The sequence below is a fragment of the Salmo salar genome, chromosome ssa25 (genome assembly GCF_905237065.1).
Source record: "Salmo salar chromosome ssa25, Ssal_v3.1, whole genome shotgun sequence".
Classification (NCBI taxonomy): domain Eukaryota; kingdom Metazoa; phylum Chordata; class Actinopteri; order Salmoniformes; family Salmonidae; genus Salmo; species Salmo salar.
In genome coordinates this window covers 35,309,465-35,325,065 of record NC_059466.1, presented here as the reverse complement: position 1 = coordinate 35,325,065, position 15,601 = coordinate 35,309,465, and the positions used below count along the sequence as shown (strand labels likewise).

General features: G+C 44.3%; 1 protein-coding gene across 4 annotated transcripts in view; it reads right to left on the bottom strand.

Annotated features, from left to right (window-relative positions):
* Positions 1–1,498: 1,498 nt before the first annotated feature.
* The window catches only part of LOC106595389 (unconventional myosin-XVI), a 242,290-nt gene continuing 228,187 nt past the window's right edge, over positions 1,499–15,601 (bottom strand). For all 4 annotated transcript variants that reach the window (XM_045707327.1, XM_045707325.1, XM_045707326.1 and 1 more), the window contains one exon: positions 1,499–3,503. The gene's annotated coding sequence lies outside the window, so the exon portion shown is untranslated. The remainder of the gene's footprint in view (positions 3,504–15,601) is intronic.

Genomic DNA, 15,601 nt, shown 5'->3' with positions numbered 1-15,601 from the left:
AAGCATCATCCAATTACATGTATTGACATGATACTCTAACGCTATCACTTTGAGATATTCCACCATCGTTAGCTTGTAATAAATGATCCCAGTATCAATAGGTTTTCCAAGCACAGAGGACAGTAAGCATTCAGATACACTTTAGATACAGCCGCATGTAATGAGCTACATACATTTGCAAGGGTTTCCCTTCAGGTGCACAGACAGTGTACACATTGGTTTGGACAGTACCATCTATACATTCACACAGTCAGTGAAATGCAGAGCTTGGGTGTTCAGAAGGTTGCAGGGACGTACCCACATAGAGTCCTAGTGGACCTGGAGCACCTGCCCTTTTGCCCTCCTATGAAAAAAAAAACGAATTACTTTTATTAATTTATTTTGGTTTCTTTTCTCTCTTGTAACTTTAAATGCAACAAATTGTCTATCAATCTAGATAATTTCATAAACTCTTAAAAGAAAGATGAAAATCCCATCCCCCACTCTTCGTCACATGCACGAACTAGCTACCCACAGGCACCAGGTATTGAGTTTGAAATGAATATCGACAGCAGGTTACTTTGGAGTTGCTAGCATGTGTTGTCTCATGGTCAGGGACAGGAAAGGGGGCAACTGCAATTCGACTGTGTCAGTAGCAAAACTTTAAATCAAGTAAAGACTAGTTCGCTTGTTTTGACAACATAGCCTACCTAAATAGCTGAATCATCTAGCCTACATTAGAGATGATCAGCTCATATAGCCCACCCCAGTAGTGGTTTTAGCAGACAGCTACTTAAATCCCTTTTTCATATTTGGTTCTATCGTGATTAGCCTACAATGTGTGATGAGTGACCATCTTTTGCAGAAAATCACGGCCTTTTTTGTATTTTAAATTCAAATTAGAATTTGGCTACAGGAGCAGTAGAAAAGTGGAATTAGGGTTTATTTTTGTGGGGGGTGGGGGGTTGCTTTGAGCACCTGCCCTCACCAAAGGTCTGGCACGGCCATGTCTGGTTAAGTGGCTCACTCCGAATCTGTGTCTGATGTTGTCTAGCTTCATTACTGTTTAAAATTGAGTGTTTCTTATCACTCATATACACACACACACGGTGCGGTCAACAACCAACATAGAGCTAGTGATGGCGTTGCTAATTCCTATTAAAGGATCAATCAGATGTGTTGGAGGATGATCAGTGTACATGAGAAAACAATCAGAGCTACTTCCTGGGTTTTACAGTCACATCAATCTTCTATGATCAAATGGCTTGCACAGACACACCCATCCAATTTACCATGGCCAGTGTTAGGTGCTGCCCCTTACTACAGATCTAGGATCAGATTACCCTTCCCCAATCCTAACCGTAACCATTAGGGGGATGTTGAAAATATTTGATCCTATATCAGTGGTTAAAGGCAATTTTTAGCTACTTTTTTACGATGTGGACACCACTCCACACATCAATATTGTGCAATTTAACATCCTAACAACAATCAGACAAATAAATGATGGAAACATCAGTCTTTCTCCACTGGAAAATTGACAACAGTTTTACAATGGGGTCACAGGGAAACAAACAAACACACAAGATAAATACAGTATAAAGAAGTTTCATATCAATAGGCAATCATATGGCAAAAAAAAGGTATTCACATTATAAAATAAACCTCTGCTCTTTGCCTCAGTCATTGCATGAAACTATCTTCCATATAGACAATTTTCTCTTTCCATCTTTCCATTTCTGTGCTCTTCTGCTATAGTAAATAAAACATTTGGACATTAAACGGTCATGGCTAGATGGGATACAGCATTTTAGCTAACTCTAACCCTTTTCCTAACAACCTAATTCTCCTAACCTGCTGCGTACATTCTTCTAACCTGCTATGAAAAGTCAATTCTGACATATGCTGTAGCTCATCTAGTCAAAACCACATTAAACGTCAGCCATTTTTAACAGGGAGGTTACCCTGGCAACACCCTCTAACCCCTACAGCATCCTGGAGGGGGTGATGGATATTGTTGAGGTTGGGAGGGTAATGAGGAGACAGGGTGGGGGAATGAGAAGGTTGAGGGTAGCTTTACTTGAGAACTCAGTTGTGCTTGAGTTGCAGCCTTGAATTCTACAGAAACTTGTAGACTCCTAACATTGTTTTACTTAAGATGGAACACATCAAACGATATGAATATATGTGAAGAAAGTACTAATTAAGAAACTACAGTTTATTTCTCTGACATGTTTGTAAAATAAATCTAAATAAGAAGTACATTGAGGGACTGCCAGAGATAGTTGTGTGTTGGTCATCTACACTGTTCCCTATTCAGTCTGTTTGTGTGCTTTACACATGAACACATCAGTAAAATACATTATCTGTAGCTGAGTTTGACTGGCCTCCTGTTATATGGCACTAAGGCCAGTAAAAACCTTACAGAACATCGATACAATCTGATCAATGGCATTCTTTCTACATGAACTAGCTACTATCCCCATCGTTGTCAATACAGCTTTGCTTTTGTGTTGTCTAGTCAGTAATACTTTTAGCGTGTTTTCTGGGATTAGTATCCATCACTGGGCCGGTGGGGGCAGTACATATCTGCACTCACTATGGTGTTTGTTGTGGCTCTTCCATACAGTTTTGTGCTAAAGCGAAAGGCTGGTGGCTAGCTGGGGGTGAAAGAAGTACACCTTGGGGTTTCCTTGACCTCTGATCTATTGTTGCCAGGGTTACAGAAGCACCTGAAGCACCTAGTAGCCTGTGAGAGGCTAAAGCGGTAGCTGATACCTGAAGGAGTTCAGAGGACTAGACAGGAGTTTTACCTGCTCAGATCACATGGTCTGGAAAACCTCCTGGTCCTAGAGATGATGACTGTTCTGAACACCAGACCAGTGAGATTCAACAGATGATATGTACAGGGAGGGTATACACATGCTCTGTTCTGCACATAGGCACAGATCTAGCCCAATGACGAGGCTCCCTCTCTGGGTTCTGAGCTGGAGGAGAGTCCCTGTTCACAGAACTTCTGCAATCCCTGCCCTGTCACGCCAAGCCCCCTCCTACTATCAGATGAAAGAGCGAGAGAGAGAGAGAGAGAGAGACTGAGAGACAGAGAGAGAGACAGAAAGAGAGAGAGAGAGACAAAGAGAGAGGAAGGAGGGACATGGATTGTGATTGCTGCTCTATTCCATTTCTCCCTCCTTTCTTTGTAAATGCTCTTGTCGGTTGGATTGTCTTATCTTATGCATTATCTCACTCTCTGATGGACCTGTCCTTTGCTCAATGGGGTGGCAGACTTGGGCAGGAGGGAGGGGCAGGAAGCAGGGTGTAGACAGGAGAGGCTGTGTGAGGAGAGGAGAGAGGTGGTCGGTCGGTCATCCACCCACTATGGAGAGGACCTCCTATTGGCCCAGACCAGCGTAGTGTCCGGGTTTCATAGTGTTCCGTTGGTGTCCCGTTGGTTCCTCCAGTCGGCCGCCCCTCACCCAGGTCAGCACCCGCGTTTCCCTACACCCACGCAGATGCTGGATCACCTAGCAGAAGGAGAGGGGTTAATTATTATCAATCCTAGAGAAAGCAATAGGCAGACATCATAGAGCACAGTCCAGTCCAGTAGATATGGCCAGGGTGAGTAGGACCCAGAAACATGCTGAGTGGTGTGTAATGACAAGCAGTGGGGTAATGGTGGAGAATAGGGAAGACCAAAACAACTAATCTTATCTCAGATATCAATGGCTTTCTGAAAGACCTGGAGGAAAATCTATACATCATACAGAATCATATTCTCATCATGATCTGGCTGAAGCAAACCTCCATATCAGCTGAAGAGAAATAGGCCATCCAGCCCTGATCCATCATTCTGAATAAAGACATAACCATTGAGCTGATTCCCTCTCTATTCCCTCTCAGTGTGCCAGTTTCTTTCCAGTCCCATTAGAACGGAGGCAGAGGAAATGAAACCGTGGTAGGCAGGGGGACGCCCCATTTTGATTGAAATCTTAAAAGACATATAATTTCCAGATCCTGTTCTGGACAGTCTATATATCAACGCCAACACCGACGGATGCAAGGTGTGTCTGTGTGTTTGTGTGTCTGCACGAGTGTGTGTGTGAGACAACAATGGGCTCTGACAGAATGGTGGCACGAGGCAGCAACCGGCAGGGCAACAGTGAGCGCTGTTACGGTTCCGGTTTTGCAGGGATGTTGTGGATGGGGATGGGCGTAAGCCTCTGGTTCAAAAGGGCCAGTCATGTATTGGTGACCTTATTTTACCTTTTCTGCTGCTTTTGAGTTCGATTCCTGTTCGAATCCAGCGATAGTTTTTATTATTTTTGTTTCAAGTCTATCCCAAACCTTAACGATTACCTTAACCATTCAGGGTGCCTAAACTTAACCTTAAGCATCTTGAAATCTTACGTTTTAGAAACATAGATGAATGTCTAATTCTGACATGAGACTGTGAGAGCTGGTTGGAGGTGATAGTGATTCCTGTCTTTGTCTTCTGTTAAGAGAGGGAGCCGAGGAGAGCATCAAAGCTAAATAAAACCAGAGGGACTCATACCGCAACATTTTACACACACTGCCAAGCATACAGTACAGCACTGACACACTCTAGGAATCCAGGAAACACACACACACGGACAGGCAGGCACAAGCATATGCACACACACAGATTGATTGCCTGTACCAGTACAGTGCTCAGCGACCTAATCCATAATTTACACATCCCTGCCAGGCTAGCCCTGACGCCAGGAACACTGGCTACTGAAACAGCAGACAGGCACACTGTGTCCTACTGCCAAGCACGTACACATGCACACACACACACACACACACACACACACACACACACACACACACACACACACACACACACACACACACACACACACACACACACACACACACACACACACACACACACACAGAGAGAGAGAGAGATGCATGAGAGAGGCAGGAACACACACAAACACACTGATATCATGCTATCCCAGCCAGGTTGCTCAAGATCCAAGGGGAAATTCGACTTCTGTCCAACTACCCAGGACGTTGGGAGATTTCTTAAAAAACGGCCACTAGTGGCAACGGTGAGCGCTATTACCATCAAGTAGGCTTGAGTTTGCTAGGGAGTTGTGGACAGGATGGAAGTAAGCCACGAGTTTCGGCTCCGAGGGTGTTCAATCCCAGTGCTTGGCACACATTTTAGTTTTTACCTTATCCCTTACGTTAACCCTGACCTTGACCTTAACCCTTACCTTAACCATTCAGAATGAATGCCTAAACTTAACCATCAAGTTGTTTCTGTTGGAACCGTAACCTTATCCTAAACATGGTGTTGCGGTAGTCATTGTAAAGATGAGGTAATTCATCTACCCCAACACACAGGCTTGTAAACAACCAACACAGACAGACAGCTCATTCACACTCTATTGATGGAATATTAAGTCACTTTGTTGTTGCGATTTCAAATAAGAAAAAAGATCAATGGCCACAACTGGCAAGCACACATTCAAACACACACGCATACACTCAGACAGATGTGTGTTTGTGTTTTAGGGCATGAATTAGAGAAGGAAGTGTGTGTGTATAGTCAGGTGGAAAGATGAGTTAGAGAACTACTAAGACTCTTCCTAGAGCTGGCCGTCCAGCCAAACTGAGCTGTAGGGGGAGAAGTGTCTTGGTCAGGGATGTGACCAAGAACCCGGTGGTTACTCTGACAGAGCTCCAGAGTTCCTCTGTGAAGATGGGAGAACCTTCCAGAAAGACAACCATCTCTGCAGCACTCCACCAATCAGGCCTTTATGGTAGATGGAAGCCATTCCTCAGTATAAGGCAAATGACAGCCCGCTAGGAGTTTGCCAAAAGGACTCTCAGACCATGAGATTATCTGGTGTGATGAAATCAAGATTGAACTATTTGGCCTGAATGCCAAGTGTCACGTTTGTTTAACACATTTTTTGTTACTACATGATTCCATATGTGTTATTTCATAGTTTTGATCTCTTCCCTATTATCCTACAATGTAGAAAATAGTAAAATAAAGAAAAACCCTTGAATAAGTAGCTGTGTCCAAACTTTTGACTGGTACTGTATATAAATTATATACAAATATTTTTTTATATATTTTCCTTTATTATTTTCTAATAGCCCTACCACCCTTCCCCTAATTGGAGTAAACTAATGAACAACAACACTTAGGCTTCTACTTCCATCTTATCAATATTATATACATTTGACAGACACTGTCCTCTCCTTGTTCGGGCGGCGCTCGGTGGTCGCCGTCGCCGGTCTTCTAGCCGTCATCAATCCACTTTTCATTTTCCATGTGTTTTGTCTTATTTTTACTCACACCTGGTTTCAATTCCCTCAATTACTTGTTGTGTATTTAACCCTCTGTTCCCCCCATGTCTTTGTGTGGGATTGTTAATTGTAGTGCCTGTGCACGTTCCCCGTGAGCGCACGACGGGTTATTTTTGTGCCCATTTATCTTGTTGTTCTGGATGCCGTTGGTTTTGCTTAATAAATCTCCGGTTATTACCCAGTTCTGCTCTCCTGCGCCTGACTTGTCTGCCGCCAATTACGCACCCCGCTACAGACACAATCTATTTTACAATAGTTACATTTTGTTTGTTTTTATTACTATCCTTCCGCTACCCTCAACCCCTCTCAGATATTTTTCAAGACCATCCGGTTTAATTTCTATTTGCCATATATTTTTAACTGTGCTGTTTCACAAAACTTCGGATCCTATACAGTGAGGGAAAAAAGTATTTGATCCCCTGCTGATTTTGTACGTTTGCCCACTGACAAAGAAATTATCAGTCTATAATTTTAATGGTAGGTTTATTTGAACAGTGAGAGACAGAATGACAACAAAAAAATCCAGAAAAACACATGTCTGTCATAGTATCTAACGAAGGTGGCGCCCCTCCTCGGTCGGGCGGCGCTCGGCGTCGCCGGCCTATTAGCTGCCACCGATCATTGTTTCTGTGTCTTTTGGTTTTGTCTGTCTATCCCGCAGCTGTTTTGTGTCTGTAATTAGTGGGGGGTTATTTAGTGTGCATTTTCAGTTGGGATTCTTGTGCGGGATTGTCTATCTGTCGCTAGAGGACAGGTGTTAGTTAGCGCTGGCTTAATATTAAACTTGTTACTGTTCTGTGTTTAGCCTTGTGCCTTGCCAGACTGTTTGTTGATCGTTCGTTCTCTTTTTGTTATTTTGGTGTTCATTTTGGAATTTATTAAAAGTCAAGATGAGCATACACATACCTGCTGCGTTTTGGTCCTCCATTACCAACGACGATCGTGACAGAATCTCCCACCAACACACAGACAAACACACCCAGCTAATATAGGACTTCCAATCAAAGGCAACACCACACAGCTGCCTTCAATTGGAAGTCCACCCCAATTAACTCAACATAGAAACAGACTACCTAGACTAAACATAGAATACATGACTCTCAAACAGTGCCCAAAAAACCCCGGAATACTAAATCAAATGCCCTTACTACAAAAACACCACCCTGAACCACATAAAACAAATACCCTCTGCCACGTCCTGACCAAACTACAATAACAATTAACCCTTATACTGGCCAGGATGTGACAGTACCCCCCCCTAAAGGTGCTAACCCCGGAAGCACCTCAAAAATAACAAAAACCCCAAACAACAACAAAAAATCCCCCTAACTAAAGGGAGGGAAGGGAGGGTGGCTGCCGTCAACGACGGCACTGTGCTACACCCCCCCCCCTCCCCAACCCACCTATATCTGGAGGTGGCTCTGGTTCTGGCAGTTCCGGGCAGACGACCCACCCCGGCAGCTCCGGGTAGACGGGCCACTCTGGCAGACCCGGAAGGCAGTCGGGCCACTCTGGCAGACCCGGAAGGCAGTCGGGCCACTCTGGCAGACCCGGAAGGCAGTCGGGCCACTCTGGCAGACCCGGAAGGCAGTCGGGCCACTCTGGCATCACCGGGCAGTCTGGCCACTCTGGCATCGCCGGGCAGTCTGGCCACTCTGGCAGCTCCGGGCAGTCTGGCCACTCTGGCAGCTCCGGGCAGTCTGGCCACTCTGGCAGCTCCGGGCAGTCTGGCCACTCTGGCAGCTCCGGGCAGTCTGGCCACTCTGGCAGCTCCGGGCAGTCTGGCCACTCTGGCAGCTCCGCAGTCTGGCCACTCTGGCAGCTCCGGGCAGTCTGGCCACTCTGGCAGCTCCTCACTGACGGGCGGCTCTGGCGACTCTTGACTGACGGGCAGTTCTGGCGACTCTTGACTGACGGGCAGTTCTGGCGACTCTTGACTGACGGGCAGTTCTGGCGACTCTTGACTGACGGGCAGTTCTGGCGACGTCGGACTGGGATGACGCACTTGAAGCCTGGTGCGTGGTGCTGGTACTGGACGTACCAGACTGGGAACACGTACCTCCAGGCTAGTGCGGGGAGCTGGCCTGGGGCTCCATTCTTGCCCCGCAAAACTGCCCTTGTGCCCCCCCCCAAAAATGATTGGGGCTGCCTCTCGAATTTCCTGTGGTACTGTCACGTCCTGGCCAGTATAAGGGTTAATTGTTATTGTAGTTTGGTCAGGACGTGGCAGAGGGTATTTGTTTTATGTGGTTCAGGGTGGTGTTTTTGTAGTAAGGGCATTTGATTTAGTATTCCGGGGTTTTTTGGGCACTGTTTGAGAGTCATGTATTCTATGTTTAGTCTAGGTAGTCTGTTTCTATGTTGAGTTAATTGGGGTGGACTTCCAATTGAAGGCAGCTGTGTGGTGTTGCCTTTGATTGGAAGTCCTATATTAGTTGGGTGTGTTTGTCTGTGTGTTGGTGGGAGATTCTGACACGATCGTCGTTGGTAATGGAGGACCAAAACGCAGCAGGTATGTGTATGCTCATCTTGACTTTTAATAAATTCCAAAATGAACACCAAAATAACAAAAAGAGAACGAACGATCAACAAACAGTCTGGCAAGGCACAAGGCTAAACACACCCAACTAATATAGGACTTCCAATCAAAGGCAACACCACACAGCTGCCTTCATTTTTGCTATAAGTATTATTATATTATTGATCGATTGACTATGACTTTTCAGATCACCCAGTAGTGCTATCTCCAGGTAAATGTTGCAATTCTTCAGCCATTTCTGGACTTGAGACCAAAAACAAGCTACATATGGACAGTACCAAAAGAAATGATCTAATGATTCTGTCTCTTCACAGCAAAATCTGCAGAGCTGGGAAGGTTGTATCCCGCATATATATATAGCATTCTATTGATTGCAAGAATTGTGTATAATAATTTTTTCTTTTTAATAATAATGTTTTAATCCGGAGTCGTTTTGCGTATCAGTTCATAACCCACATACCATGGAATCGGTACATCACAAATCTCTTCTCAACTATTTTGCAATCTATATGGCACAGCTGTACATTTTTTGGTCCTTAAATTAAACGGTATACTTTTTTATTTATCACAATTTTCTTTAACCAATTTTGGCCCCACAGACAAGTTCCTTACTTTTCCCCCCTCCATTTTTGGGGGCAGACTTGGTTCTCACCTTCTCTGTCGGATGTCCTTGGGTGAGGGATGCCCTTGGAGCTTGTGCTTGGACCACACACACACACACACACACACACAAATGCACAAAACACACACACACACACACACACACACACACACACACACACACACACACACACACACACACACACACACACACACACACACACACACACACACACACACACACACACACAACTGCTGCTACCAGACTCTTATTATTGTTGCTAAATACTGCACAATTTACCCCTTCCCAAAAACACGTGTAAGCAGCCGTGCATGTTTTTTTGTTTCTTTGTCTGTGCACACGTGTGTTTATACTCTGAGTCCATTCACCCTGACCTGTGCCAAGAGACAGTGTATAAATCAATATGGGGATAGTATGATAATGTTATGGTAATAAGATGATCATCTGGGATGAACAGTGGTAATTCACAGCTGTCAATCAAAGGTCAGGGGTGACCACCTCCCACTGGGGTCAAAACACTGGGGGAGCAGAACAGGGGGAAATCAGAAAGAACAACGTAGACCAGTACACATCAACATACCCCGGGTTTTAGAACACTGAGAGGGTATGGTGAAGACTTGCCTAGTTAAAAACTTGCCTAGTTAAAAAAATGTATGAACAATGTTTTTTAACTTATTTTAGCAAACCGTTTAATATGTGCTTGTATCTGTATTTGGTATACCCTATGTATGTCTATTATGCTGTTAAATGTTCAAAGCACACCCGGCTGAGACAAAATAACAGAAATACGGCTATGATGTGTCTGGATGCAAATCTAGTCCGCAGTCTGGGACATGTACCTACCCACACATACACAAACTCTGCGTCCTAGAGCAATAACCCTAGTCCACACGCAGGGCTTAGGGCAGTGATTCCCACACTTACGGTCAGGACACCATGTGGGGTCCCCTGAAATTGAAATGGGGTCCCATGAGAAAATCTGTAATCTTATCAAACAAATTAGGAACTGTTATCTCATTTCAAATGGGAATAGAATACAACTTTTTAGTGTCAACTAAAGACCTATTACAATATTAGAATGAGTGTTCATGTCATTATATGTAGAGGCAGCCTGCAGGACCTACCATTTTGTGAATATGAACACATTACGGAGTAGCATTTTTGAAAGTGGGGTCCCCAGTATTTTCAATTGTCAATTTATGGTCATGTGCAGTAAAGGTTTGGGAACACCAGGCTTAGGGAAACAGAGAAATTCCAGGGAACCCAGCGGGACGGACACACACAACATGCTTCAATTCTGAGAAAGCTCTGCGTGCAACAGGACAACCATACTGGGCATGCATACAGACATGGACACACACACACAAACACACAAACACACATCACAAACACATACTCATGTAAGACTGGGATTATCCTGAGTTGATGTTGTCGAACAAGCTCTGATGCCTCTCAGTCCCGCCTTCTCCTCTCCATCCCTCTTTCAATCATTCTCTCTTTATCCCTCTCTTTATCCCTCCTTTCCTCCTTTCTGTCCCTTTCCATTCTTTATTGTGAAACAGCACTAAGTCAGACATTCCAACCATCGTTCAAATAGCCCGCTGGATCTAACAAAAACACACATGCACGCACACACACACACAGGCTGCGAGAATTGGCAAAAACACCTCCTCCACACTGACTCTTAACACAGGGCCCCCCCAGGGGTGTGTCCTCAGTCCTCTGCTGTACTCCCTGTTCACCCATGACTGCGTGGCTTTGCACAACACCAACTCCATCATCAAGTTTGCTGATGACACCAATGTTGTAGGCCTGATAACCAACAATGACGAGTCAGCCTATAGGGAGGAAGTAAGTGAACTGGCATCATTCCTCAGCGTCCACATCACTGAAGACTTGACATGGACCAACAACAACATCACTCTTGTCAAGAGGGCGCAACAGAGCCCCAATCCTTCTTCCCCAAAACATGTGTAAATATTAGACTATAAATTGTGCCTTCCTGTATTATACTTATGCTAAAATGTTTATTCTATTGAGCCATTTACTTTATGTTCATATTCTTATATTTTATTACTTCTTAATGTATTTACATTTTCGAGAATGAACTTGCAAGTAAGCACTTCATTGGACGGTGTATACCCTGTGTATCCTGTACATACGACTAATAAAACTTGAATCTTTAAAACATTCACAAACACACCACCCATTCCAGTACCCTTTGAATGCCCCGTAATCCTTTTCCAGTCTCCCTCTGGCATTCTGGCACAATTGGGCCCCTTGACATTTACTCTACCAAACTGGCCAATGGGAAAAAACAAACAAACAATCATGTTTCCTAATGAGATCTAATTCCCGTCAGTGCAGAGCACCATTGTCTACACACACTTAACTAAGGCCCGCCTGTATATTAATAATTAAAAGCTATCCATCAAGCCTCTTCCCTCTCTTTCCCATTCAATCCTCCTTCTTTTCCCTGCTCTTCTGATCTGCTAATCCTACATAAACACTGTTTGGAATGTGACTAATATAAAGGGGTTCTGGGTCGCAGAGTCTTTCCCAGCTCTTCAATCCATAATCATAATGGAGCTGGGACCGGGTTCTATCCAGAGGCTTGATTAGATAGGGGACGGAGAATGACGTCACTTCAAAGTCCCTATTGAGTTTTCCCCACCAGTTAACTTATCATAGGAATAATGATAAGTTCCCAAGGTTTGAAATGAAGGGCTTTTTCAGGGCAATGCTGAATGCGTCTTTGTTGTGTTGTTATAGGAGGAGAGGGACAACAGGTGCACAGGGATATCCACAGGGATATAGGAGTTATTTTAATCTAGAACTATGGAACTGCTGCGTACTATCTCTCATACATTTTTATGTTGAATGGAGATGTATGCTTTCATGATCCTGGGAACAATGCTAGGTTGTCTTCTGAGATAGAGTATACTGTATGACTCAATTCTCAACCCTGACGTATTTTTCCAAAGTTGCCCTACATCTGTCTTTGCGCTTATTTGCATCATCAAACTATTTTTTTCAGATGCTGAAACGGGAATCAAGGGTTATTGAAGAGACACAGAAATATAGGTCAAGGATCTCCATATCACATTAAGAAATATTGCAATTACAAGTAATTTTTTTGAATAAAATAATCTACGCAGATCCCTTTAACAATTGTTTAAATCATAGTCAAAGATACACCTTAAAATTAGATATAAGAAAATGAAGCTGTTGATGAATACCACACAGAGCGAAAGTGGGATGGGCGCCATGGTTACAGGATAGACATACAGTTGAAGTCGGAAGTTACATACACTTAGGTTGGAATCATTAAAACTCGTTTTTCAACCACTCCACAAATTTCTTGTGAACAAACTGTAGTTTTGGCAAGTCGGTTAGGACACCTACTTTGTGCATGACACAATTCATTTTTCCAACAATTGTTTACAGACAGATTATTTCACCTACAGTTCACTGTATCACCATTCCAGTGGGTCAGAAGTTTACATACACTAAGTAGACTGTGCCTTTAAACAGCTTGGAAAGTTCCAGAAAAGGATGTCATGGCTTTAGAAGCCTCTGATAGGCTAATTGACATCATTTGAGTCAATTGGAGGTGTACCTGTGGATGTATTTCAAGGCCTACCTTCAGACTCAGTGTCTTGTTTGCTTGACATCATGGGAAAATCAAAAGAAATCAGACCTCAGAAAAAAATTGTAGACCTCCACAAGTCTGCTTCATCCTTGGGAGCAATTTCCAAATGCCTAAAGGTACCACGTTAACCTGTACAAACAATAGTATGCAAGTATAAACACCATGGGACCACGCAGCCATCATACCGCTCAGGAAAGAGATACTTTCTGTCTCCCAGAGATGAACGTACTTTGGTGCGAAAAGTGCAAATCAATCCCAGAACAACAGCAAAGGACCTTGTGAAGATGCTGGAGTGAACAGGCACAAAAGTATCTATATCCACAGTAAGACGAGTCCTATATTGACATAACCTGAAAGGCCACTCAGCAAGGAAGAAGCCACTGCTCCAAAACCACCACAAAAAAGCCAAACTACAGTTTGCAACTGCACATGAAGAAATGTTCTCTGGTCTGATGAAACAAAAATAGAACTGTTTGGCCATAATGACCATCGTTATGTTCGGAGGAAAAAGGGGGAGGCTTGCAAGCCGAAGAACACCATCCCAACCGTGAAGCATAGGGGTGGCAGCATCATGTTGTGGGAGTGCTTTGCTGCAGGAGGGACTGGTGCACTTCACAAAATAGATGGCATCATGAGGGAGGACAATTATGTGGATGTATAAACTAAGCAACATCTCAAGACATCAGTCAGGAAGTTAAAGCTTGGTCGCAAATGGGTCTTCCAAATGAACAATGACCCCAAGCATACTTCCAAAGTTGTGGCAAAATGGCTGAAGGACAACAAAGTCAAGGTATTGGAGTGGCCATCCCAAAGCCCTGACCTCAATCCTATAGAAAATGTGTGGGCAGAACTGAAAAAGCGTGTGCGAGCAAGGAGGCCTACAAACCTGACTCAGTTACACCAGCTCTGTCAGGAGGAATGGGCCAAAATTTACACAACTTATTGTGGGAAACTTGTGGAAGGCTACCCGAAACGTTTGACCCAAGTTAAACAATTTAAAGGAAATGCTACCAAATACTAATTGAGTGTATGTAAACTTCTGACCCACTGGGAATGTGATGAAACAAATAATAGCTGAAATAAATCATTCTCTCTACTATTATTATGACATTTCACATTCTTAAAATAAAGTGGTGATCCTAACTGACCTAAGAAAGGGAATTTTTACAAGGAGTAATTGTCAGGAATTGTGAAAAACTGAGTTTTAATGTATTTGGCTAAGGTGTATGTAAATTCCCGACTTCAACTGTAAATAATCCAGAAGATCAAATCAAACTATTTGTCACACGCGCCGAATACAACAAGTGTAGACCTTACCGTGAAATGCTTATTTACAAGCCAATAGTGCAGTTCAAGAAGAGGGGTCAATGTAATAGTCTGGAGGCCATTTGATTAATTGTTCAGCAGTCTTATGGCTTGGCGGTAGAAGCTGTTAAGGAGCCTTTTGGTCCTAGACTTGGCGCTCCGGCACCACTTGTCGTGCGGTAGCAGAGAAAACAGTCTATGACTTGGGTGACTGGAATCTCTAACAATTTTATGGGCATTCCTCTGATACCGCCTATTATATAGGTCCTGGATGGCAGGAAACTTGGCCCCAGTGATGTACTGGGCCGTACACAAGCCTCTGTAGCGCCTTACGGTCAGATCCCGAGCAGGTGCCATACCAGGCGGTGATGCAACCGGTCAGGATGCTCTCGATGGTGCAGCTGTATAACTTTTTGAGGATCTGGGGACCCTTGACAAATCTTTTCAGTCTCCTGAGGGGGAAACGGTTCTGTCGTGCCCTCTTCACGACTATCTTGGTGTGTTTGGACCATGATAGATTGTTGGTGAAGTGGACGCCAACCCGCTCCACTACAGACCCGTTGATGTTAATAGGGGCCTGTTCGGACCGCCTTTCCTGTAGTCCACGATCAGCTCCTTTGTCTTGCTCACATTGAGGGAGATGTTGTTGTCCTGGCACCACATTGCCAGTCCTCTGACCTCCTCCCTATAGGCTGTCTCATTGTTGTCGGTGGTCAGGCCTACCACTGTTGTGTCGTCAGCAAACGTAATAATGGCGTTGGAGTCGTGTTTGGCCATGCAGTTGTTGGTGAACAGGGAGTACAGGAGGGGACTAAGTACATACCCTTGAGGGGCCCCAGTGTTGAGGATCAGCATGGCAGACGTGTTGTTGCCTACCCTTACCACCTGGGGGCGGCCCATCAGGAAGTCCAGGATCCAGTTTCAGAGGGAGATGTTAGGCCCAAGAGCCTTAGCTTAGTGATGAGCTTCGTGGGCACTATGGTGTTGAACGCTGAGCTGTAGTGAATGAACAGCATTCTCACGTAGGTGTTCCTTTTGTCCAGGTGCGAAAGGGCAGTGTGGAGATTGCGTCATCTGTGGATCTGTTGGGGCGGTATGTGAATTGGAGTGGGTCTAGGGTATCCGGGAGGATGCTGTTGATGTGAGCCATGAC